Source organism: Agelaius tricolor, unplaced genomic scaffold, assembly GCF_023055355.1.
Source record: "Agelaius tricolor isolate 1412-34295 unplaced genomic scaffold, bAgeTri1.0.p SCAF_2, whole genome shotgun sequence".
Taxonomy (NCBI): domain Eukaryota; kingdom Metazoa; phylum Chordata; class Aves; order Passeriformes; family Icteridae; genus Agelaius; species Agelaius tricolor.
In genome coordinates, this window is record NW_027269262.1 from 65,741,894 (window position 1) to 65,768,200 (window position 26,307).

Consider the following 26,307-nt stretch of genomic DNA (forward strand, 5'->3'; position numbering starts at 1 on the left):
TATTCTTTTCTACAAGGTAAGTGTTAAAAGTTTTAAGTTGTTTACATCATCCTCATCCCCAAACCTGGGCTTTATTTTTTACTGCAGTTACAGTAATTTCAAACATTCAAAAAGGGGATCAGTGTCTCTGCTTTGTTTTTCTCTCCCCAGAGACTGAAATATCTCCCCTCATATTCGGCCTGTCCTCCTGTTACTTAATCATTTGTGTTCTCCTGAGAAGCTTTTCCATGCATAATTCACACCCCTGCCCATCTTCATCCACTCTTAAAAAATTCTGTCTAAAATTTTTGCAGATTGGATTTCTTATGAGTAGAAATGAGACACCTTCCCTTTTCCTCTTTTAACAGGACAGGTTTGAGCTGCAAGTGTGCAGATCTGCTGAATGGACTCTCACATGATTCTGTGCTGCTGCTGATGCTCATCCTTACACTGCCATGAACGTGGAGAAGGCAACTCTGCGATCTTCCACCTCATGTAAGCACTGCTTGGGTATGCTCCCCAGGTATTTGGATTGTGTAGATGAACATGAGGAACCAGCCAAGGGAAATATACGATGGGTATTAGGAAAAAAAATTTTACAGAAATGGTGATAAAGTATTGGAATGGTTTGCCTGGGGAGGTGGTGGAGCCACCATACCTGGATGTGTTTAAAAAAATATTGGATGCGGCACTCAGCGCCGTGGTTTAGTTGAGATGTTGGGACATGGGTTGGACTCAATGATCTTTAAGGTCTCTTCTGACCTAGTGATTGTGATTCTGTGAAATAAATCTTGTGAATTATCGGTTTTGACACTAATGAAGTAATTGTGGCTGTATTTAAAAATTAAAAAAAAAAAACAAACCCACAAGCAAAAACTGTTTATGCCAATAACAAATATAATTGCATTTTTGTTCAAATATATGCAAAAATGTTGATATTTCTGACCTGTAGAAATATCTAGGAAGGGTGAAAGAGGAGTGAGAAGATTATATGCTGGGAACCTTTTATGCAGATAACTTAGATTTGAATTTATGACTGTAAGTTATAACAAAGCCAAGGAAGTGAACTTGGGCTTTAGAACTTCAGAACACATATAGAAATACTGACCTTTGAGCAGCAGAGTTCTCAACATTAAATACAAGAAAGCTGGGATTTTTCTACAGCACTTCTCACATTTGCAATTTTCTTTATCTTTGAAGGGAAAATTCTTCAGTCCTTGTTCTATCAAAACTGCCAGTATTAATTATTAATAGGAATTTTGTTCAATGAATAATGACAGCGATGGCGCTCTTTGTTCTCAACAATTATTTATTTTCAGTCTGTGAAACTCTTCAGTTATATCTTCTTGTAGTTTTGGATCATGTATGCCTTATATTTCCTGATGTCATTTATCTCTCAGCCTTGGTTGTCACACAAAAAATATAACTTTTAGCTGAAGTTTTGTCTTCATCTCAATTTCCTTTTTCTCAGTATTAACTCTCATTAGTCCTTAACTGTCAATTTTAGTTTCTATTATTGCTTTGAGGAAAAATACCATAATTATCTAGAGCACTGAATATGTATTGACTAGGTTAACATTTAGATTCAGTATTACAGATATGAATATTAAAAAAGACCTCTTCAAAAAGTTTAAATCACTTCTCAAATATTCTGATCTTATGTCTGAACTTTTAAAAAATATTCTGGAGAAAGAATTCATAGTTTAACTTATGTTTTTTTCATTGGAGATATAAAATAATCTTGTCAGAGTCAACATTTCTCAATAGAAAAAAAGACTACTTGTCAACAGAAGCATGAAGACAGTATTCAATAACAATCAGTATATAGAAATGATTAATCCTTTACGTACACTGAAATTGATTTGGCAATTCAAGTTATTAACAAGGAGATAAAGATTCATCTTTGTACAGTCATGCTGATGCCTTCCTCTTCTCTTAGTGCCTTTGCAGAAAAGTCGAATATGGGGGCTTTTTTTTTTTCATTTTTCGCTAATAGAAAATGTACTGGAGAAATAAGCATTGTAGCTAAAGGAATCCTTTTTAAGTTAGCATAAAATATAACCTTAAAAACAAAGTTTGGTCTGGTAAAAATTTTTGATTCACTACTGGAGAGGCTCTCATTTATCAGCTACTACTCACAGAAGCCATTCCCAGGAAGCACTCTGGAAGTGGGTATGACTAATTTCCTGCAGGTACTTTCTATATGGCAGATTCTTTCTAGAGGTTAAAAGAGTAGAATCTAGCACAAGCACAAATGATTCTGTACTTTTTGGTCTGGGAGTCTGGGAATATCATCCGACACCATTTAGCTTGCTAACACAGATGCAGAAATATAGACTGGGATCTGATGGTTCTAAATACTACCTGACCTGCCCTGTTCATTGCTGCCAGAGGAGATGTCAAACTTGATCCTGGCCACTGTGGTAGGCTGCATGAGTGAGACTCTCAGTGTTCAGAAAATGTCTGCCTTCTTCATAATTTACCTTTTCTTATTGATTTGATAATTGGGTTATGCAGCATTGACAGTAACATTGCAAGGGTGGAATTGTGAGGATGGCAGACCACAGAGTGAGTGGAATTAGAAGTGCCTTTTCAGATCTACAATATGCCTGAGGAAGCCTCCTGAAAAAGGAGAGGTTGGGTGCAGTATAAGAAGTCTTTTATCTTTTTAATGTTTATGATTCTCTGACTATAATATTCAAGGAAGTAGCTCTTATGAAAGACATTCTCAGATACAGCAAATAATGATATTGATGAGAACAAATTAGTTTCATGGTGGAAGTTTAAAAATAAAAGTTTCTTTGAACTCCGTGAGAACCAGATTTAATGAAATTTAAATTAAAGTGAATGGAATAGATACGTAGGAGTTAATCAACTGGAATGGCAATAATATGGAATAGAGGCTCTTTTCTTCGAAAGAAATGGCTTGAATGAAGTCATCTATCTTGATGTTTATTGTTCTTTGACTGAGGCATGCAAATGTATATTTTGAAAGCCAAATTCTTATCCAATTAAAAAAATATCAAGGATTTAGATTTTTTTCTGTCTTTGAGATTGTCTCTTGTATAAGAAAGAGAGTTGTCTGCCTGCACTTTTGTGGAAGTGCATTTTGGCAGCTCAGCAAGGTCCTTTTTTGTTGTTCTACTGCAGCTGTTAATACATTGCAATGATATAATTTTTGTCTCTTAACATAATTTCATATTTAGTATGGAAATAGCAATCTAAAATTAATACCACTACTTTCAAATTTTGCTAGAATTTTGCAGGTTGAAACAGAATACAGATAAAATTTCACTTTTGTTGTGATCACATATTCTTTACTTGATTCTTGACCAGCTGGAGGTTTGCCTTAAAATCATTAACAATCTGTCCACACCATAGAAACAAAATAAAAGTAAGTCAAGTCTTGCATTAACTTCAGTGACATATATACAATACATGAGTTTGATTTATTTTCCCTTTTTTTCCTGTAATGTTTGTAAATATGAACCCCTCTCCTATTGCAACCATTTTATTGAGGATATCTTCCCTTAAAAAAATTACCTTACTCTATTCCTGGACTGAACATTTTCGTATTTACTTTAAATTCATTGTTACTTCTATGGTTATCTAATTAATGTTGGTAAAACAGTTATTTTATTCCATCATTGAACCAATTACACATAAATTATTATTATAGCAATATGGAAAAACTCAAAATCACAGACGACTGTGTTGATGGACCCAATTTTTGACGGACATGACTACAAGGTTAGACTACTGTGTCCTGTCCCTGCTCAGTGAACAGTACAGGATGCAGTTGTCTTTCACCCATTATAATTCCTTAGCAACTTCTACCAATTCCTCTGAACCAGGAATTTACAGTTTCTTAGCAATTAACAGTTCTTGATAGGTTTTGATTTCATGAAAACAATGAATTTGATTTTGAAAGAATAGCCTATTCTGTAGGACAGCTTGCAGTGAGGACAGAACTTTGCTGCCCATATGAAATTCTGGCAGTAGATGCCTGTACCCAAAGAGGTGGTTGCCACCATAGATTCTCTTTACTTTTGTCTCCATTTTCCAGTGCTAACTGGCTTGGGATGGACAAGTTCACTGAGGGCAGTCAGACACAGGCCCTCTAAGGCAGCAGTTAACTATTCAACATGGCTTCAGCAGTTCAAGTGAGAGATGTTGAGATCGTCCAGGGCTTTATTCTTCATTGATTCCTTAACTGTCTGGGCAGTGCCAACAAGATGCACATTTCAATTTAGTGCCTGTCCTAGGGTATTAGCTGCAAGGCACACAAATCAGAAGATGCCACAGAAAGGATACACAGTCCCTGTTTTTTTTTATGTCTCTAACCTCACCCAGAACACAAGATCTTAAAAGTTGTTCTGCATAGCACCATTACCACAACTCTTGTGTTTGGGAAGAGGTAGCAAAAAAGCCCAGGGGGACTGCATTACAGTGTACTCACATGCAGGGGTGGAATTAGGCAGTTACACAGGATTGAGCAGGTACTCTCCAATACAGCTATGTGGAATATTTCACAGCTCAGGGTCTCAGTGGACTTACTTTCAATAGCACAACAGCCTTTATGATCAGACTGGCAGCAATCGTGTGTTCTGTAGACCTGACAACTACTGCCCACACCAGAAGTTCCTCCCTCCAACTTCTTTCCTCATCCCATAATGAAATCATGCAAATAAAGAAGTAATTATGACTTACTTGCTTTAACCATAAGGGTTGGTGTTGACTTTAGTGCATAGTGAATAAAAAAAGGTTTCCCTTGAAAACTGATGAGCCTTGCAGTAATTTTATTCCAGGTCGAGAAAATGACACCTGAAGCAGCAACAGACGCCCTCTGGGCTCTTCTAAAATTGCAGGATCTGAATCAATCTGTTTGTCTTAAGACATCCCTGAGAGAAGACCTCTTCAATATTTCCATAATAGGAGCATATCTGCCATGCCATGTGCCAGGTGCAATTGCTGTTAAGATGATAAGGTGACCAAGGTAATCTCCTTGAACTATGTGCAACATTCTCTCATCAAGGGGAAGTCATGAGTATAACTGACTCTTTCTGCTGCTGGATTACCCTGCTTCTGAGGAGACAGAGGCACAGCTTTTTAAAGGCACAGCTGACACCATCTAAGATTTTTCTGGAAGACTCAGAAGATTGGTGTAATCCTCAGGACAGAGCAGAATGATACAGAATAACAGAAAAGGATTTTAGAAGAGGATTTAGTAATGAGGAACATCAAAAGAAAATAAGATAGGCAAAGAAGAATAGGGTAATTTATGTGAAAGGTAGAAGAGAGGTTGGATAGAAGAGGGACAGCTACATCTCAGAGATTTCATATCTTGTAGTTGATGTTAAAATCAGAACCATGGACTGATATAATGAAGAGCAAGAAACAACTTGAGATATCACAAGTAAAGTCCCTCTTATTGATCATATGTTGAAAAAGTTCACAGAATACAACAGAATCACAGCATCATTTAGGTTGGAAGGCACCTCTTGAGACTGTCTAATCCAACCCTCTTGCTCAAGTAATACCAGGTAGAACACATTGCCCAGGATCGTGTGAGTCAGTTTTTGAATGTCTACACAGGTGGAGACTCCACAACTTCCCAATCAACCTGTTCCAGCATTTGATCACAGTCGCAATAAAAGAGTTTTTCTGTATTGAATTTCATGGGATTCATTTTATGCCAATTGTTTCCTGTTGTATTACCAGGCATCACTGGGAAGAGTCTAGCTCTCTCTTCTTCATTCTATTCAATCAGATATTTGTACATATTGGTAACAAATCTCTTTATGCTGAACAGTTCAAACTCCTTCAGTCTGTCCTCATACAAAGGATGATCATCCTTTGGTGATATTTGTGGTCCTGTGCTGGGCTCACTCCAGTAAGTCCATATTTTGCTTGTATTGCAGAGCCCAGAACTGGACACAATACTCAGATATCTTAGCAGTGGTGGGTAGAGATGAAGGATCACCTCTTGACCTACTAAGTCTCTGCAGGCAAGACTTCCTAATTCATCTCAAAATATCACTACCTTTCTTTGCAACAGACATTTTTGGTTCATGACACATGTTGCTTCAATTTGCTGACCATCAATAACCCATGATCCTTCTCTGCAGAGATGCCTTCCAGCCAGTTATAGCAGTGCACTGGTGCCTGGGGTCATTCCTCCCAAGAGGCAAGTGCTTACATTTCCCTTTGCTGAATTTCATAAGACTCCTTTCAGCCCAATTACTCACTCTATCTAGGTCCCCTGTAGTGGCACCTACTCTACTAGCCACTCCTTCCAGTTTTGCATCATCGCAAATTTCCTGACCTTCACCCTTCCACATCATCCAAGTCAGTAATGAAGAGTTTAAACTGTAGTGACAGTGTCAGTCCCTGGGGTACCCACTACTGACTTTCCTCCAAACTTTGTGTCAGTGAAGCTTGTTCGAAGCAGATTTTGAGCCAAGCTTTAGTTTCCTCCAAAAGCAGTCTGTGATCCAAATTAAAATCAGTAGTTGAGAAACATCATGGCATGTGTTTAAACTGTGTACTGTTGTTCCAAACACGTACAAGCTTTACTTCTCTCTTCATGTGATTAAGCATAAGGATATTGAATGTAATTTCATTTTTGTCTATTTCTTCATTGTTTGATTAATATTTATATTTATATTGTGATCAGACTACTTTTAAAGTGGAAGTGGCTGTTTCTCTTTCTTTCCTTACACTGTGATGTAACTTTCTAAATGATATAAAAAATATTGATTGCTCAGGATCCTTTCAGGATTTATAATAGCAAGTCTGAAATAATCCTGGCAAATGTCATACATAAGCAAAGAGATCTATTGAAGAATAAAATAACCAAGACTATACAATTCCAAAACAGTGAAATCCTATTTTAATAGATTCAAGGAAGCCACAAATATCATGTTGCCATGACCACCTAGGTGAATTATTTTCTCTACAGCCTAGTAGTAGTGACAGTTCATGCACTGTAATTCTTAGAAGTTTCTAATCCTTCCAGTGTTTCTTAGGTTCCTTAACCTCAACCTATCCATGCATAACTCCCTAATTTTTCAGCATACTTCAGAAAATGCCTACAAGAGAGAATTTATGATGTGAGATTTTCAGAAAAACAGTGTAAGGACAGAGTGAACATCTCATGGATGCTCTCATCAGGGGTACTGCACAGGGCAGTATAAGTGGTGCAAAATCGTAAAACAAGCTAAAAAACATTTATGTGGGGGAACATAAGATGATCAAATTCCCATAGGAAATATAATTGAGATTAGAAGACTTGATTGTTAATTTTCATATTTAATTGCAATGAAATTTTTGTGTGAAATTTTGTCAGAACTGTTGTTTTTCTCAACACTATGAGTGACTCCTGCACTGCAGCGAAGTTTGATGCCTTTATGACTTGTTTTGGAAGACACGGGGTGATGGTGCACTGTACGTGCTGCAGGTGTGATGGCTGTTGACTGCTAAACCTTATGTGGTTACTTTTGTAGTAGGGATGGGATTGAGGCCTCCAACTCATTTCACATTAGACTATTGAATACCCATCAGCTGAAGCAAATTTCAGTCAGTAGCAACCCGAAATGCAATTGAACTTAATGACCTAGAGGTGCAAGGCTCTGTATCTCATTACCTCTTCCCTAAACCTTCCAGTCCCAGAGTGTTTTCTTCAGTCTTTTGAAAAGAAACATCTATTGTACAGACATAACTACTGCTGAGTATCTTAGTCATTTAACTTTAGATTGTTGAGTTTCATTATTGTTTATTCCTTTGTCTCAAGCTGAATCACTTTCTATGAATCAGATAAAGCACTATCATTATGATATCATTTATGAAGGCTACATAATTGTAGCTTTTCTCACTAAATCTTTGAAATAGTGCATTTCTTCCCTCACTAAATACTAATTTATTTTCAGATGTGGCTATTACATTATTCTTTTTATTTCTCAAGGAAATCCTTTTTAAGTAGACATCCTCTGTATTTTTCTACAAGTATCTGAATGTTTATTAGCTTTAAGAGTAAAAAGAATTTTCTGAGAGATACTTTATAAAAGTGTTTTTGGTATTCAGGTAATTTTTCAAATAAGTTTCTGGTTTTAAAAACTTGAGGAAGAGATATAGGTATTTTATACTTCACCTGAACAAAACCTAGCATTTGCTATAAAATTATATTTTCAACAAATTTATATAACCTGTCAGTGTCCATCAGTTAGAAATATTTTAGGCACCATTAAAATAAAGCATCAAAGACACAGGAAGCTTATTTCCCTCCAAGTAAGAAGTTTACATCCTGAAAAGTGAAACATAATAATCCTAATCCTTACTACTTCTGAACAAAAATATTTTGTTTCATCCCTTAGGATTTCAGGTATATCACTTGAGGTGAATTCTTGTCACAGCGAGCCAAAGACGTTATTTAGTGACTAAAAAGCCACGATTTTAATAAATATTTAGAATGATCAAGTATATATGATCCAAATGAAAATTCCTTGTCTTTCCAAAAAAATTTTAATGTTTTTGAATATTAATATAGTGGTTTCCCAGGACCTTCTTGTCTCTATATTCAGCAAGACCTTCATCCAGAAGATCATTTAATGTACAAAAAGAGGTAAAAAATAGTATTTTTATTTTACTCTGTAATGAAGCATATAAGAGCATATATTGATAAACTGTCTGCAGAGAGTTGAATTATGTAAAACACCTTTATTCCTTCTAAGCCACAGGAATGCAATCCAGAATTCTTCACAAAATATCTGAATGCTGAACAACAGTCCTACTAAAAAAACTGTACTTTTGTTTGGAATTCTAGCAGAGATGTTAAGAATTTACCTTAAACTTCCCTCTCATCCATGAAAGTGGGCCCTTGTGAACAGACCTGAGATTTTTATCATAGGGAAACTTGTACAGCCATCATCTGTACAGTAGCTACTTAGTTGATGTGTAGAAAACTTTTGTTTCAATTAAAGCTGTTAATCTAGGCTGTTCCTCCAACATTATACTACCTTTCTTTTTTGCTTAAGCTATTTATATTAGCCCTTAGGTTTCTAAAAGTGTTCAACCATTTTTTAGTTGCAATAACAATCATTTTTTAGTTGCGATAAAATTAGCAGGCACCACAAGACAGAAAACAGAAAAAGAAAATATATCCACCAAAGAGAAGAATTTCTTCTAAGTCAATCAATGCAATAAATATTATAGAAATTTTAGTCCAAGGGGGTTTGATTTGCCATATTTTTTAAACATTGAGGTTTGTTAGGGAATATGGTTGTAGGGAAAAGATTGAAGGACTACAATTCATAACATATTTGAAGAATGAAAGTGGTTTCAGGCCCTCAGGAATGGGAATTTCTGATATGGTATTTTTTCCCCCACTCCATGAATATTATTTATTTATTCGATGTTATAGTACCACATATAAAAAAACTGAAATAGAATGCAAAATGTCTTTTACAGATAGCCCAGTTCTACAGGGTTTAGCTTTTTGCAGGTGAATTTCTCTTTTCGTGTACAGACCATCCTTATCTGATGGTCCCATCTTCTCATATTCCTTTGCCCTTTTTTTTTTCCCCAAGGAATACAGACAAGCCTTCCAATTTTTATTTATTTTTTTTTTTTTAATTCTTCAAGGGTCTGCATTGCCTTAATTTATACCAGACCACCTCTGAGTTAGTAGCATCCAGCTCAAGGAGTACTTGGCTGGACTCCTGCTGGAGCTCAGAAAAATAGTCGAGATTATTCTGAAAGGTCACTGTAGATTGTAGAAAAATGTACGAAAATTTTGGATAAATCCTTTGCATGTGATGAAAAAGTGCTTCTTTTGTCAGGATTGATTTGTCAAAGAGTGGGGTTTAGGGTTGGGGTTTGTTTTTTTGTTTTTTTTTTTTGAGAGAATATCACTTGAATTGAGGAGAAAATTCAATATTTTTAATACAAAACAACTTGCACATAGGAACATTTTCATGAGTACTAAGAGGTAAGTGGATGAAGACTGGCAATACTGAGGGTACAAGCAGTAACAGGGATCTGATAAAAGGGGACCAAGTTTAAGGGAAGATTTGAGCATATAGGTTAAAAAAAATAGAAAAAGTAGTAAGATGAGAGTAAGAGAAAGAAGGAAAAGGTGAAGAGTTGAGCATTTTGATAGTTCTTTCTAGCTATAGCTCCATTTTCATGAACATTTTCATGGAGGAACAGGGCAGGAATGGTATGGGAGCAGAGTAGAATGATGTATTGTCCCTACAGACATTCCTGGTTTCACCTGATATGAGGCAAGCTCTTTCTCTTCTCCTGAGTAAATTGAATCTCTTTTTCCAAACAAGTATGAATGTACCATATTCCTCATCTGGAGTGTATTAAGAAATTTTCTGGTCTAGGTAATTTGAATGTCTTCTTTTACTCATGATTTACTCATTTATCCTAACACACATTAGGATACCGGGAGCTCCTGAATAATGTTTGTACAGATCTTTGTGACATTCCCAGCACAGAAGTCATCACTGCTCCTCTATGTAGTCAAAATATAGAACTAGCGTAGAAACTGATACATATTTAAAGGAAAGAAGAATATGTTTTACAGATTCTCCATTACTGTAATTAGGCAGATAAATAGCAAAATATAAAGAAAGCACAGGAATAACTCTACTCTTTCATTTTATCTATATTCTTTCTGTGTCATTTGTTGGAGAGAAATAACTCCCTTAAATTTTCTTTCTCTGAAAATATAAATATTTCACATGACATGCCTACTATTTATTGAAATTTTCAAGAACTTTGAGGTGATTTAACATAGAAAATTCACAAGATATTTAGAAAGTCATCTGACTTTCTAAGAAGAAAAGGCTTCTGAGATGTCACTCTCAGTTTCCTTCAAGTATCTCTTAAAGTTGCTAATTCCATTCTGCTTGTTTTTGAATTCTCATACATGTACACACTTCTGGAATCAAACTAAAACTACTGAGAGTGTTCAACTTTGGAAGTGATTTCTCATCATACAGATAGCCTGTTGTCCAAGGCACAAAGTCATATCGTCTGAGGAAATGTCTTATTTCTGTGATTAATAACCTTTCTATGCGTATTACTTTTTGCCATGTTAATAGCTTTTGCAAACTGACAAGTACATAAGTACACAAAAAATAGACAATAATGTCTTTGATTTTACAATGCCCAGTATATATATATATATATATTCATTGCAAGATGAGATTCCCCTGCAGCCCATGGAGAAGACCACCCCAGAGCAGATATCCCTACTGCTGCCCATGAAGCAGTTAGATATTTCCTGAAGGAGCTGATCCCATGCTGTGGAGAGCCCATGCTGAAGCAGGTTTATCCTGAAGAACTGAAGCCCATGGGGAAGCCCTGCAATGGGGCAGGGAAAAAGCATACTGAGGAAGGAGGGATAGATGGAACTGTTATGGATTGACCCTAAACTCCATTTCTCATCTTACTGAGCTGCTTGGGGATTGAGAGTAGATGAAACAGGAATGAAGGAACCAAATTGAACCTGGAACAATGAGGGCTCAAAGATGTTGCTTTAATATTTGTTTCTCACTATTCATATATATTTTCATTGGAAATACGTTAATTTTTCCCCAATTAAGTCTGTTTTGTCCATGACAGTAATTGATAAGTGGTTGTCCTGTCTTTTACCTTGACCTATGAGCTTTCTTGCTCTATTTTTCCCCCTGTCCTGCTGAGGGGTAGAATTGAGCAAGTACCTCTTTGAAATTTGGCTCTTTCTTTAACCCATCAAAATATGAAAGTTATTTGCAAGTCTGTGTATCACCAGGGATGAATGGGACATTCCTTGGTTCTTCTGGCCATTTTCATTTCTCAGTTGTTGCTGGTAGGAGCTGGAGATACTCTATGCTTCTGCATAGTAAGGAAAGGGAACCTCAAAAGTGTTGACATTATGTATGAAGTGCTCATGTTATTTTGTAAATTATTTAATGAAATGTAGTTGCTTAGCACTCAGACAATATCAGATTGAACAATTGATTGAACAATTCCTGTTTCTCTATAAGCCATGCTTTCAAGTTCTTCTTGATGAAGTCCTCTTGCTGAAGTGATGTACAGCTTCAACAACTGAAATTAATTTCCAAACTGCTTCTCTGAAGACAATACATTTTATTTAGCTCACTGTCTTCCATTGTTTTCCATAAGATGACATTGCCCCACATAGTTGTTTTCTCAGTGGTGTTTCACTCAGTCCAACAGTCAAAGCTGCTGTGTTTTTCTGGAACTGTGATATATGATTGATGCTTACTTTCTTCTGATTGTAGAGAAAAAGAAATATATTACTCTAAGAGTTAAAATACCTCATGAACAGGAAAACAAAGTTATTTTGGATGCTTTCAGGTTGGTTTTACTATATAAGGTAAAAAATATCCCAAAACTACATTTTCATTAAATTGTTCAAAGAATGTCCATAGCATTCAAAAAACAACTTTAAAACCTTTGACCTTATCCTTTATTGTTATAATACTGTATAATTATTTTATTAGCATTATTTTATTGGATTTTAGAATACTATTATGCTGCTTTGTTGGCTGTTTCATTGCCTCAAGTAGCATAAGCCACAATGCTTGCCGTGGATTTTTGCAGTTTAATTAGCATGCTGCTGTGCTGTTTTTAGTGGCATGCTGCTATGGTACCTTTAATTGAAATCTTTCTCTTATGACTGTGATAATTATATCACCCTGATGCCTTTAATCTGGCACCATTATATAGCATGTGGCTGTGCTGCATTAACTTCTTGATATTAATCATTTGGATTAGCACCAAGGGATAACCCAGAAGCAAGAAATACACTGGCTCCCCAGCTGGAGTATTTTTTGTAAGGCCATGAATACTTGCCTATGACACACTCAAAGATATCAGGATAAGCACCTTTATGTTACCACTGTGTTTTCAAAAACCTTGAATAATGTATCTACTCAGTCTTTTCCTAAACTATCTGTACCCCATGAAAGAAATTTTTTATGAATTCTAAGAAACTTCAGTTTTTCTTCTGAAAGAAAAAAAAAAAAATCAGTATATTTCAGTCTCATGGGCTAGTAAATGGATGCAAATTGCTCTTTAGCAATCCTTTTGGATATATCACAAAATACCAAATACTTTGTACAAAAGTTGACAGATCCTTTTCATGTTTTCCTCCTATTTATTTAATGTATTATTTCAATACTTTCAGTACTTTATTTAATGTATTATTTCAGAATTCCCTTCAGTAGAGGGAATTCCAAAAACAACAAAAAAGCACAGACAAAAATCATGCTTTTAACAGATGTAGTAGCTGGAGACAGGAGTTAATGACATTTGATACAGTAAAAATATATCCATTATAATACAAAGTAAAGTTGAGGAGGACCATCTTACTTCTGAAAATTGATGATCTTTTTTATAACTGTATCTTCCTTGATCTATGTAGTAGTAAGGGTTGCAAAAGTACTATCTGTGGGAGGTCTCGCAAAGAATGAAATCCAGTTAGTTAAAGTATATGCTGATAAATCTGAAGGTGATGTTGCTATATTGGAGGATGCAACAGGAAGGAACAGCAGTGTTGATAAATTTTTTTGTCATAGAATGATTAGAGTTGGAAGGGACCTTAAAGACCGGGGTTCAAATCCCAGCAGTGCCTCCCATGCAAAACCACCACACCCACATAGCTCAAAACCTCCTGCCTTGGACAGCAAACTCTCCAGTAGACCAGGATACTCAAAGCTCTGTCCAGCCTGGCCTTGAATACTCCCAGGAATGGGCCATCCATAATTTCTCTGGTCAACCTGTTCCTGTGCCTCCTTCACAGTAAAGAATTTCTTTCTAACATCTAGCCTAAACTTGCCCTCTTTCAGCTTAGGGCCATCCCCCTTTATCCTATTACTAGGTGCCCTTGAAAAAGCTTCCTTTCCAGATTACTTGTCAAATCCCTTTAGGATTTTATATGAGGAAGACTCATAGAAAGTCTCCCTGGAGCCTTTTCTTCTCCATGCTGAACAACTCCTACTCTCTCAACCTGCCTTCAGAGGAGAAGTGCTCCAGAACTCTGATCATCTTCATGGTCCTGCTCTGGACTCATTCTAACAGGTCTATGTCCTTCTTGTGTTGGAGCCCCAAAATGTGGCGCTCCAGGTGGGCTTTCACCATGGCAGGGTAGAGAGGAAGAATCACCTCTCTTGACCTGCTTTCACATGAGTTTTGATGCAGCCCAGGATGTGTTTGGCTTTCTGGGCTGCCAGCACCCATTGCCAAGTCACATTGGGCTTCTTGTCTATGAACACCCCCGAGTCCTTCTCCCCAGAGGTAGTCTCAATCTATTTTCTGCCCAGCCTGTATTTCTGTTGGGATTGCCCAGACCCAGGTGCAGCACCTTGCACTTGGCCTTGTTGAACTTCATGGGGTTCACACAGGACCACCACTCAAACCTGTCAGGGTCTCTCTGGACGGCATCTCTTTCCTCTAGCATGTTAGCCACCCAACTTGGTATCATCAGCAGACTTTCTGAGGGTGCATACAGTCCCAATAAATATGTTAAGAAGTGCAAGTTCCAATATCAACCTCCGAGGAATATCAAGTGCCACTGCTCTCCACTTCGACATTGAGTTGACTGCAAATCTTTGAGCATGACCATCTGGAAAATTTATCCACTGAGTGGTCCATCTGTCAAATCCATGTCTCTCCAGTTTAGAGACAAGGATTTTATGCATTTGACTAAGGGATATCTGATCATTTTTTTGCTACTATTGTAAGACTGCAGCATCTCAAATCTCTGGCCTAAATTAAATGGTCACAATTACAGATCAGGCTTTTTTTCTGAATAAAACTGTATTTCTCTCTTTCAGATATGAACTTCCATGTCATAGTATATATGTCTTACCTACAGAACGGGTTGCTTCAACATGATTATACTCATAACAGATATTAAATTGGGATACTATGATGCTGATGATGCTGGTGGTCTGCTAAGTGGGCAATGATTTTTTTTATAACACTTGTTTGCATTCGTATGAGTTGCACTAGTTTTCTATTGGTTTCAATAAATATTTTAGTGCAGTCAAAGTACTTGAACAAATGCTCCAAACAACCTCTTTTTGCATCTACGATACAAGTCTGTTTACTATTAAATAAATTCAGAACTTGTATGACAAAGCACAACCTTGGACAGAAATTTCCAGTAGTACAAATTGATCTACATCTTACACTGCAATCCCAGATGAGCAAAGACTTGAGAAGCAGAACTTCTCTCTGGAAGTAGGTGTGATTTTAAGATTCATTTTGTTAAATGACTTGCTAGTTTGTGCCAGCCATGAAATAAGTAATTTAGTAAGTTTTTTCAAGAGTTGAAGGAATCAGAACTGTTGAGGTTTTTAAGTAGCACTGCAGAGAAGGACCTGGGGATCCTGGTGGATAACAAGTTGTCCATGAACCAGCAGTGTGACCTTGTGGCCAAGAAGGCCAATGGTATCCTGTAGAGGATTAGGAAGGACATTGCCAGCAGGCCAAGGACAGTGACTGTTGCCCCTCTGCTCAGTCCTCATGAGGCCACATAAGGAGTGCTGTGTCTAGTTGTGGGCTCTCCAGTTCAAGAGATACATGGGGATCCTGAAGTGAGTCCAGCAGAGGACTACAAAGGTGATGAGGAGCACCTCACTTATGAAGAAAGAAGACTAAGAGGGGATCATATCAAGGTTTACAAGCAACTAAAGGGAAGGTGCCGAGAGGATGGAGCCAGGCTCTTCTCAGTGGTGCCAATCAACGGGATGGGAGGCAATGGGCAGAAACTGAAACACATGAAGTTCCATCTGAACATGAGGAAGAACTTTGCAGTGGAGGTGACCAAGGTTTTCCACAGAGGTTGTAGAATCTCCTTGCTGGAAATATTCGAAAACTCTCTGGACACAATCCTGAGGTAAAGTGTCATGGGAAAAATAACACACTTGCATTGCATTGGCTTTTATCAGGTTATGCAACAGAAACTCCCTGCACATGTACAAAGGAGCACAGAGAGACTATGGCAGGTTGGGTAACCCAAATAATAATCTCCTGGGATATCAGGCCCTCAAAGTCCTGTTTCCCCAAGCCCAGAGGAGCTCAGGAGTACATGGTTGGGCAGTGTAATCTCAATATCCAGGTCAAAGAGACAAAATCTCTGCCTGACCTCTCCAAGGGCTGTTGCAGGGCATTCTTAGGACTGCATATCCATGGAACAGAGAGCACCAGCAGTCAGACATAGGGCTCTATGGGCCACCTCACAGATCAAGGGGATTACTACCTACAGCATTGAACATATTAAGGGATGCATGATGGGAAGAGTATTTGGGATTTTGGGAGGCCTTATTATTGGTTGTTTAAAGAAATAACCAAGGCCAGGGAAAGGGAGATTAAGTTTGGGGAAGGAAAAGCAGTAAAGCAGGAAAATAGGTGGTTAATTGAATAATTAAGGCTAGTCCTATTTGAACAATTACCTGGTCAATACTTGCCTCTCTGTGGCCTCATCACTGCAGTCTGTCCTGTCTTCTCAATTTAACTCCATTTTTCTTTTTGAGGGTGAAGATGTGTATGTGTGACTGTATGGGGTGTGCCAGCAGCTGGAGACATGGGTCAGGGGAGTCCATGTGTTTGGGTTCCAGAGACTGAGGCAGAGGAATCTCCATCTATCAGGGTGTGATTGCTAATGAAACCAGAACTGATGAGTGGGATAATTGCCCTGGGAGCCATGTCTGTCTCTGAAAGTAAGGTACCTGAAGGAGTTAGGAGTTCAATATATACAGATGTTTTTTGAAATTGCTATTAGTAGGAAGACTAACATAAGAGAAAAATATGTTTTAGAATATGGCTTCATTATGGCAGCTAAAGATAATCAGTGTAAAAAATGTTTACATTTTTATAAAAAACTCTCGCTTAGGTTAACACATTCTCTCAGCAGTACTGTTCATTGTCACATATTTTCCAAAAAAATCTTTCAGTTAAGCTTTTTTTGGCTTAGTTTTATTGTTAAAAAACTAAGAAGCAGCAAAACTGAGTTTAGACAAATGTGACTCCGAATCTTACACATCAAATCAACACATGTGAGGGTGTGACCAGTTTATGCTGTCCCTTTGTTATTTCTGTCCACTCTATTCAGCAGCAACAATATAGTTAATTTTACTTATTTAACAGTTAATGATATAACTTAGATGTAGGTCTGTGTTTTTATAGGGTTTCTAATTTTTTTTTTCTAATTATTTTTTAATTGTTTTCATGTGCTTTGACTAGGGACCTGGTATTAAGACAGTCTGGCTGTTTTAGTGCTAAGTTAGATCCGGTCTATGTTTCTGGTAGTACAAACATTTTATCCTTAAAATAGGATCTATTACAGGGAACTCAGATACTCAGGGAAAAATCCATTACTGTACATTTGAGTTTAGGAAAAGCTAAAATCACTTCATTTATTTTAAAGAAGAAAGGGATAAGACTCATATCTACCACCTCAGAATAATTCACACTGGCACATTCTTTTTTTCACATAGAGGTGTTCACCCTGTCCTTTAGTTTTAATGACATCAGGTGAGGCTGAGGAGATATTCAACAACTGAAAACTCACTGTCAGCATTTGCTAAAATGTGTTATAGATTTTTAGCCAAACTACATAAAGAGATCAAAGGTATTTTAATATACTTTACAAGAAGTAAGGACGCATACATTCAAAATAAATTATTTCTATTTTGATGGAAAATATACATTTGTATTCATATGTTTGTATGGGTGTACTTATGGTTATGTGGCAAAGTAAATTCATATAAACACAATTTTGTAATGTGGATTTATTTATAAGCATTTTATATTTCACTATTTGCATGTGCGTGTGTGTGTGTGTATCGGTATGCATAGGTATACATAAAATGCTCTGTATTTGGTCTACAGATGATGGTAAGACAACATTTTGTACACTTGCCTAAGTGCTAAAAAGAGGAAATGATTTACATTTGCACTCCAGGCTGCTGCCAGAAGAGCCTTTCTACATCACATATTTCAATCTGCTGTATGCATGTGCCTGCATACACATCTCAAATGCACCATATCACTACCACAACACCACCGCTTTTAAAAATTATGATTCCTTTTTCAGAACATATTTCTGACTGAAAGACTCAATTTTTTCGTGTATTGGTATCAGATGCACTCCAGAAAACTGGGGAATAACTGTAAAAGCCTACAACCTAATGCTACTTGTGCAGATTTTTTAAGAATATGATATTGACCAGCAAGGAAAAAAATTATAGATGTTACCAGGGATACATTTTGTTGTGTGTTGGATCTTTTAAAGATAAAAATACATGGTTCAAAATTTGAGCATAGTAACATTTTCTATCTTTGTTTGAGATTTACAGATCAAACTTGGAATCAGCTACAGAGAATAAGTCATCAGTAGTTCTGTTTATCTCGATTGCAATTAATCTAAATTTACAACAGGTAAATTTCTGTTCTGGAGTCCTATATAGCTTGAAAAGACTGCTCAGTCTCTTTCAGAACAATTGCAGTAGAAATCCAATTGTTCTTCCAACTGCCTATTGTAAAATTCCAGCTACCTAAGCTAAACAAATGCAGCTGAGAGCTGTTAGATGTGTTTACCCAGAGCTTTTCAGAGATCAAAGAGGGGGGAAAAAAGCACATCTGTATATTGAATTAAACTTTTTACTTTACTTGGAAATAAATTTTTTTAAAAAGCATTATTCCTTCCTCATGAAGTTTTCCCCAGAGACCCCCACTTCTGAACTGTGCATGTACAATTTAAGGCACTTAGCCTTAGGAGGGGCCACCTCCCGCTGTAGATGAAGAGCTCAACACTGGGACTTATGTTAAATAGAGGCATGCACCTCCTCTTCCTTCAGGTCCTGCTTTTTGTCCTGTAACGGGCATTGGAATCTTTGGTCTCCATTCAGATGCACTTTTCTTAAAATGTTACCACCTGTAGGCTACTGTTACATTATTTCTTTGAAAATCCTGAAAACATGAGGGTAGTTTTGTTCAATTTAGCTTTACTGGGGGTATGTGGTTTTACAGACAAGAAAGAAAGTGCTGGTTTTTCCCCCTTGAGATGCTATTATGGCCATGGGCATATCTATGTCTGGTTTTAAAAAGTGAACTTCACAAAAACAGAAAATGCCCCTGCCAGAATAACATGTTTTATGCTTAGTGTGTCACGAGGAAAATGGTGACCTTAAGGTGGTATTCTGTTTGTGCATACATTTCCCTCTGAGCTCTACAGAGGAAGGTAACGTGTCACTAAGTCCTGAGTTAGGAACAACTTTTCTCTCTTCACAATTCAGGGCAGAGACAGAAAGTGTTCATGTTCCTAAATGACACAGTATTTCAGATTCAAAAGAGTTGAATATAGACTCAAAATTGCAATATCTCTAGGATATATTATAATAAAGTATTTGATGCCTGAGCAATAGATGTATGCTTGGTGTGTATTAATACCTTATCAAGAGCAAGGACTATAAGAAATGCAGGCTATCTGTGAGCTTGTGGTGTACTGATTTGAAAAATTAGGACAAACATTAAATAATTTACTCTAACTTTGTTGTAGTAAGCTATTTCCAAGTATAAAAAGAATAATATGCTACCTAAACAGATTCTTGTTATGTGTTTGTATTAGCATAAAAAACCTAGGAAGATGAGAGCGCAAAATCCACTCCTCATTGGTCTTACTGAAAAGAAAGGTAAGTGCCACTTTATTTTTTAAGGTGAAAAAGACCTTTTTTTTGTTTGCGTGTCATTTTCTGTATTAGTTTAGTAGTATAACATTTATTTTCCAGTAAAAATAGCATTTATTTGTTAAATACACTTAATTCTTGATTGCAGCAGGAATCTTTACTCACTTTTAGTCTGTTTATGTGTATCAGTGAAAATCATCATACCAAAAGAAGTACCACAAATGTAAAAAAAAAAATAAAATTCAAAATTCAGGAAAATTTACAGATCCTAATCTGGTTCTGTTCTTTTATTCCATGTGACCAGGTTTCAACAATGCTTTTTATAAACACATACATTTTTATGTACATATTCCACATTTATGGCTTTGTAAGTTAGCCTTTCTAATAGCTAAATTGCAGTAAGATTCCAATAGATAGCCATATAGATATATATAACCTATGCCTCCTTGAAGCCTCTCTCTCCGTGTCTCAAAGCATGCTGGCCTCCATGAACATGATGGGACACATGGCCCTTATCTTCAGCCTGTGCTGGCATTCTGCAGCTGTCTTGGCATTCTGGTTGAGAATGAAGAGAGGCATTGTTTCCACTCCATTCTCAACTATGTGCATGTTTCTAAGATGCCATGTTTCTAAGATGCCATGTTTCTAAGATGCCATGTTTCTGGCAGAACAGACAGTTTAAGGACTGGAATGTATTTTCACCTCTGTTGCAATCACAGTGATGTCCAGGATCCAGGATTAGGGAGTATTTTCCCTTTTCAGAGGAACCTCACTGTTTAAAACAGTTGTACCAAACAACAGTAACTTAATGTGGGGAAATGCTCTTTTGCTAGAGCACTGAAGGAGCAAGGCAATAAATTTAAAGCCATCAGGCCAAACAATTCCTTCAAGTTTAGACAGAAAAATGAACAAGCTCTGTGATTTTTAAGTTAAAGCAGATTTCCTGTGAAACAACTAGAGATATCAGAAGAGGAGTTTAGGCATGTTAGGCATGTCTGTACTCATCCATGCCCTTTAAGACCCTGAGTAAGGCTGGATAACCTACTAGGTTTGGTAAATTGAAGTATTCTTCCTTCCTTAAATTTTTTCAGCTGGAATCTGTAAAAAAACAAAAACAAAAACAAAACAAAAAAACAAAACAAAACAAAAACCCTCTTCTGGCTTAGTACTACTGACTCTCAGTATTATCATACAGTAAAGGAGAATATATTATTTTCTTGTAAAGTTGTAAAGGATGTGGAGGAAGTAAGGAAGTACAAAATTGAAGAAGCAGTGAATAAGAACATGTAACCCTCAGAAGCCCTGTCATGGTCCCTCATTAGCTGTGGCTTGAGAGCAGTAAAAAATGGGTTGAAGTGAACAAACCTCATCTTAGGTGGTTCTCAACATTTCATCTTTACATTTTCCATTGTACCTGATAGAATAGATGAGCTCTGAGAAGTAGTCATTCCCTACTTCAGTTAAAATGAATAAATCTGGAAAGTGATGCTTTGAAACCTGTCCCTTTCCATGTATATCTTTCACTTGAGTATCTTATTGTGAAGTTCTAAATCTTATTTGCTTTCAGCAATTAACTTTCCGTTGAATCTTGCTTCCATTTACCTTGACATTTAATTTACCAAATCTCTCCCTCTCTGTCTGTGTGTGTGTGTGTGTCTCTCTCTTTCTCTCTCTCATATTACTCTTACTGTTGCTCTGTTTGTTTTTTGTTTATGTTATAATTATATTGCCTGATAAATTTCCATTCAGTCATTTCAGGAATGGAGCAGTCTTTAGTGTTCTAAGGACATTATGCCTTTGAATCCAGGTTATTGGAAAACAGTCAGACAGGAGATTTCCCCTTGAGTTATTCTGTAAGCTTTTGTGGTTTTCATATCATTTCTTTTATATGTTCGTATTTTTGGGGGGGGTGAGAGTAAAGTTCAGTCTCTTATTCCCCTGGCGAACATTCATAAAACAAAAGAAACACCACCTGATTGCTTGTGTGAAAGAAATTATGAAAAACCATATGCCAAATCCTGTTAGTAGCAAAAAGTGAAAAGATAGAAAAAATAAAAATGCCCACAATGTCTCCATTCTGTAATCTTTAGATATATTAAGTATGTGTTATAAATAACAATGATGGATATGGGTTTTTTTTTTCTTATAAAATGTGAGTTATAAATTGAGTCTGTCTTTAAGAAAGAAAAAAAACAAACCAAACCTCTACCTGAAAACAACTTGGCTATTTATAACTTATACTTTTAGTATATCCAAAGAGAATTTTGATCCAGAAGTAATTGCTATAAATACTGAACCATATAATATAATATATTTTTACTTTTTTTTCAGTATTAAAATATTGGCCAAAAAATCCACATTTTCTATTCTAATTTTGCACATAATGCAATGAATTCTTTCATAAAATATACATTAATTTCCATATTTCTCTCATTCTATTTTCTATATAAATGCTTTGGCTCTACAAATTTATTATGGTCAAAGATGCCCAGAATGTGTAAGAAAACCTTCTTGTTTATACAATTCTTTTATTTTAGGAACTGGTGACTCCCAGGACCTTCATCACCTTAATAAATTGAGGACTTCTTCAATATCTGACTCTACAAGGTTGAATATTATCCTCATTATTTCCTTGTCTATATAACCAGGGACCAGGTCCACCATAGTGACCAAACAGTGCTGGTAGTCACAGATATTAATACTAACACACATATTAATATCTAATACAGATATTAATACTAATTAAGACTAATTTCCAAAGTATAATCATCCAGTTCTGTTGCCAGATGTACAACTGTCCATGTGTCTGCCACAAGGTGTATGCTGTTGGTCTGAGATCAGTTACACAAGAAATATATATCACTTGCTAATACTAACGTGTCCTCATAATAACTTTCTTCTTCATCAATTCTTACATGGCCTGAAAGCTTTGCCAGTAAAAATTTAATGTTTTTTCAGATTATCAATAAAAATACAAAGTAGCTGTCAGTAAAAACAACACTTTACCTTAGAACATGGTTTCCTGAGAAATTTGATGAAGAATGCTCATGAAGAATTATTATTTTACCAATTTCAATTGCAAAACTTATTTTTGAATGAAGACCTGAGCTGGAAGCAAACAAGCAAGGTCCTAATAGCTAGCTACAAAATAGAAATTCCTGCGTGATATATTTTTTAATTGTTCTTCTAATCACTTTCTCCTCTTTTAATAAGTCCTAAGTCTCAACTGTCTATAAGTTAAGATTAGATAAATGTACTCCTGTATATTCCATTTTTAAAAAGAGGGGTTCCTAAGTCACCAAGATGACAATGAGTATTTGCCTAAAGAAATGAAATTTGGCCTGGGGATCAGTCTTACTGATCCTTACTGTCTCTTAGTGCCGCAGTGAAATTGGTGTTGATGTGTGAAGCAGGCTAAGGGTTTACATGAATTAATGGTGAAATCTGTAACTGTTGTCATAAATGTCTGCTTTATATTCTTTGTGGTTCTCTGCACGTGTCTAGCTCACAGAAATTCCAAAATGAGTGACAGTCCATAGGGAGTAAAGCAGAACTTAAAAATGTCCTTCTTTTTCTTTTGTTTTAATTAAGTGAAGATGCATATGAAAGCAAGACTTCAAAGACATATATAGATATAATTATATTATAGATATATATGGAATGAGCCTGTCTGTCTCACCATTTGTAAATATATATAAGGATATTAAAAAAAAGTATGGATAAAGGATATATTGAGTAAAAATTTCACTGTGGGTTTGCCAAGCAACAATATTTTTGATTGTCTGCATTTGTCAAGTGCTCTTTACAAATATTTTAATGTCGACACTGCCTCCTACCTCTAGTGTTAAGTGAAATGTGCAAAAAAAGAGAAACACTTGGTGTATGGAAATGACAAAGTTGAGGTTACACATGCAGCATGAACTTGACTTCCTTGTGTGCACATGTTTTGATAAGGTCCTTTATTATTTGATCACATAAGTATTTGACTTTTGTTCTCCATTTAATTTCAGGTCAAAATCAAACTGTACAAGTTCAGATCTGTATGAGTTAGACCTCCATTGGGCAACAATAAAGCAAGTTTTGATCAACCTGAGTGAGCTAAGATCCTCTGGAAAAGTTGAGAGTTGTCTTGTGAAAGATGCCATGGGTTAAAATTGAGTACTCTGGGCTTCTGCTTTGCTTGAAATGTCACTATACCTCTCAGTGGCTCTCTCTGTTCTGTCATAGTAAATATTCACTCAAGTATTTCCTGATCTCATAAGAGTGTTCTGAGAATAAATTCATTACTCCTTATGAAACACAATGATATTACAGCAATGACATAGATAGAAGCCCATGAAGAAAAATAAAAGCTTATTTGCTTCAGAGTTTAGAGGACATGTCGTAAATACAATGTGGAGCCACATGTTGAACATAAGGATAAAAAGAAATATCCAGGTGTTTTTTAGCCCTTTGTCCTCTGTACTTCCAGAGGCTCAGGGGAGGGAAAGGGTGGGAGAAAAAGTAGTTTTTTTTCCTACAAGAGTTTTGACAGCAAACTAGTATGTGGTGTGTGCAAAGCACAGGACAGAGGCTATGTTGTAGATTTTACTAACAACTCTTCTGTTACAGTTGTCATGAAACTTATTCAAAACTGAATTAAAATTCTTCTTTACCCATATTCTCTTCAGAATGGACCTCTTCAGAATACAGGGATTCAGGGATTTTGTGATGCATACAGAGGTCAATTTATAATGCCTTATGCCAGGACTAATTGATCTGTTTACATATATATATATATATATATATATATATATATATAAATATCTTAGAAGATAGTTTTGCATTTACTATGAACATTTCTCATTAGAGAGTAAACACTTTCAAACATCACAAATCCTCACAAGGCATTAAGGTTTTGTGATACTTTATGCTATTTTCTCCTTTTTTGATAGTAGCTGAAATAAAGAAAATGGCTTACAGATTTAGCTGTGTATATAGTTTGAAAGTAACAACTGAAAAATGATGTTCATAATCTGAATTGCAATGAAACCAATTATCTGTACCATGGTGTTTCACTTGGGAATACTCTGAAAGGTTTAGTATTTCTTAAAAGAAATTAAAAACAGCTGTAAAAATACCATAAAACAAAAATAGCAGCTGCAAAAGAGATTAACATTCCTAAATTTCATTTGAACCTGAGATGCTATTTCTCCAACAGAAACATACATATATACTGATTTTTAAAATCTATTCTTTATGAAACTACATCCTTTTAAGAAAAAAAGTGTTTTGTTCGTTTTTTTTTCATTTCACCACTTCTTGATGTTACCTATGAATTTCATGAACATTCTTTCCCTCTGCCTAGGAATTTTGTATTACACTTTCTTCTGTAATTGTCAAAGAAAAGCTACAATTGTTGAATCTTGAAGAATGATTTAAATATAACCTATTAAGAATTAAAGATCTGCCTAATAAACAATTTATAGCAATCCTTGCACTTTTGTTACTTACAGCTGTCAAACAGCTTTCAAACTGAGCTCAAATCACCCTGTGCCTGTTTTAAAATTTTATACAGCGTCTGTTTTCCAATTAAGCAGCCAGTCTTAGATGAAACCTTTCCTAATCTTTTTCATATATATAATAAAACCAAATGTAATTTATAAAACAGAACTGGAGGTGCTGACAGTATAAAACAGTTTATTTTGCAGTCTTGGTCAAAACATATGGCAGCAACTTTTCTAGACTTCTGCCAGATGGCGGGCCTTAATCGATTTTGTCTGTTGTGCCGTATGTTAATTCTCTCTGAAAAGTGTTTCTTCAAACTCAATTAAAAAAATAATGACTTTCATTTTCTTACTGAGCAACTAATGTTAAAACTGTGATTTAGATACGTCTGTTTAAGTTTGAAAAGTTTTTGAAAGCCCCAAGATGTTTACACAACAGGTAAAATTGATTCTAATGGTCTTGAAAGCTGTGATTGTTATTCATCAGCTTGTGTATCATTTCATGCGAATCTGAATAAATTTACCTTTATGATAATATTCCTTAGCTTGCATTTCTGTTTTTCTTGTGGCTTTTTTTTTAAACTAATGATAGTGTTTCATTCTGTAAATTAAAGTAATTTTGAACACCAAAAGACCCCAGAGAAAATTCTCAAATCATCAACACTAAACTCATTACTTCAAACTGTAAATACATTAAACTAGAAGAAGAGAATAGCATCTATCTCTACATCTCAGTAAAGATACTGTTTGATGCAATAGCTGTTATAAACTTTAACTACTGGTCTACCCAGCACAGTTTGGTGTGCTTCCTACATCTCCCATATTAAAATATTATATTTTATATGACCATACTACATTTAATAAATGTTCACAAAGGCCAGTCTCCAAGGTTATTGTAACAGGCAATTTTTGCTATGGTAGAGTATCAAATTTCCTCTCTACCCAATAAATAATGAGGTATTAATTTTTGATAAAGGTGTTTCCTGATGGGCAAACATAGGGCGCACAAAATCTTTAAATTCTACTAAAATTCTAGCAGTTATAATTTCTATGTATTTTGATGAGTAGGTTAATAGTATGGATGCTTTAATAAATACATTTTAAAAAAATCTGTGAGTTAACGGAAAATGTAGTAA

General features: G+C 35.9%; 1 long non-coding RNA gene across 1 annotated transcript; it reads left to right on the forward strand.

The window, feature by feature from the left end:
* Positions 1–339: 339 nt before the first annotated feature.
* LOC139600805 (uncharacterized) lies at positions 340–24,422 on the forward strand. Its single transcript, XR_011682675.1, has 5 exons — positions 340–474; positions 19,628–19,691; positions 21,435–21,538; positions 22,223–22,292; positions 23,696–24,422. It is a non-coding gene; the product is annotated as an uncharacterized lncRNA (long non-coding RNA).
* The last annotated feature ends 1,885 nt before the right edge of the window (positions 24,423–26,307 follow it).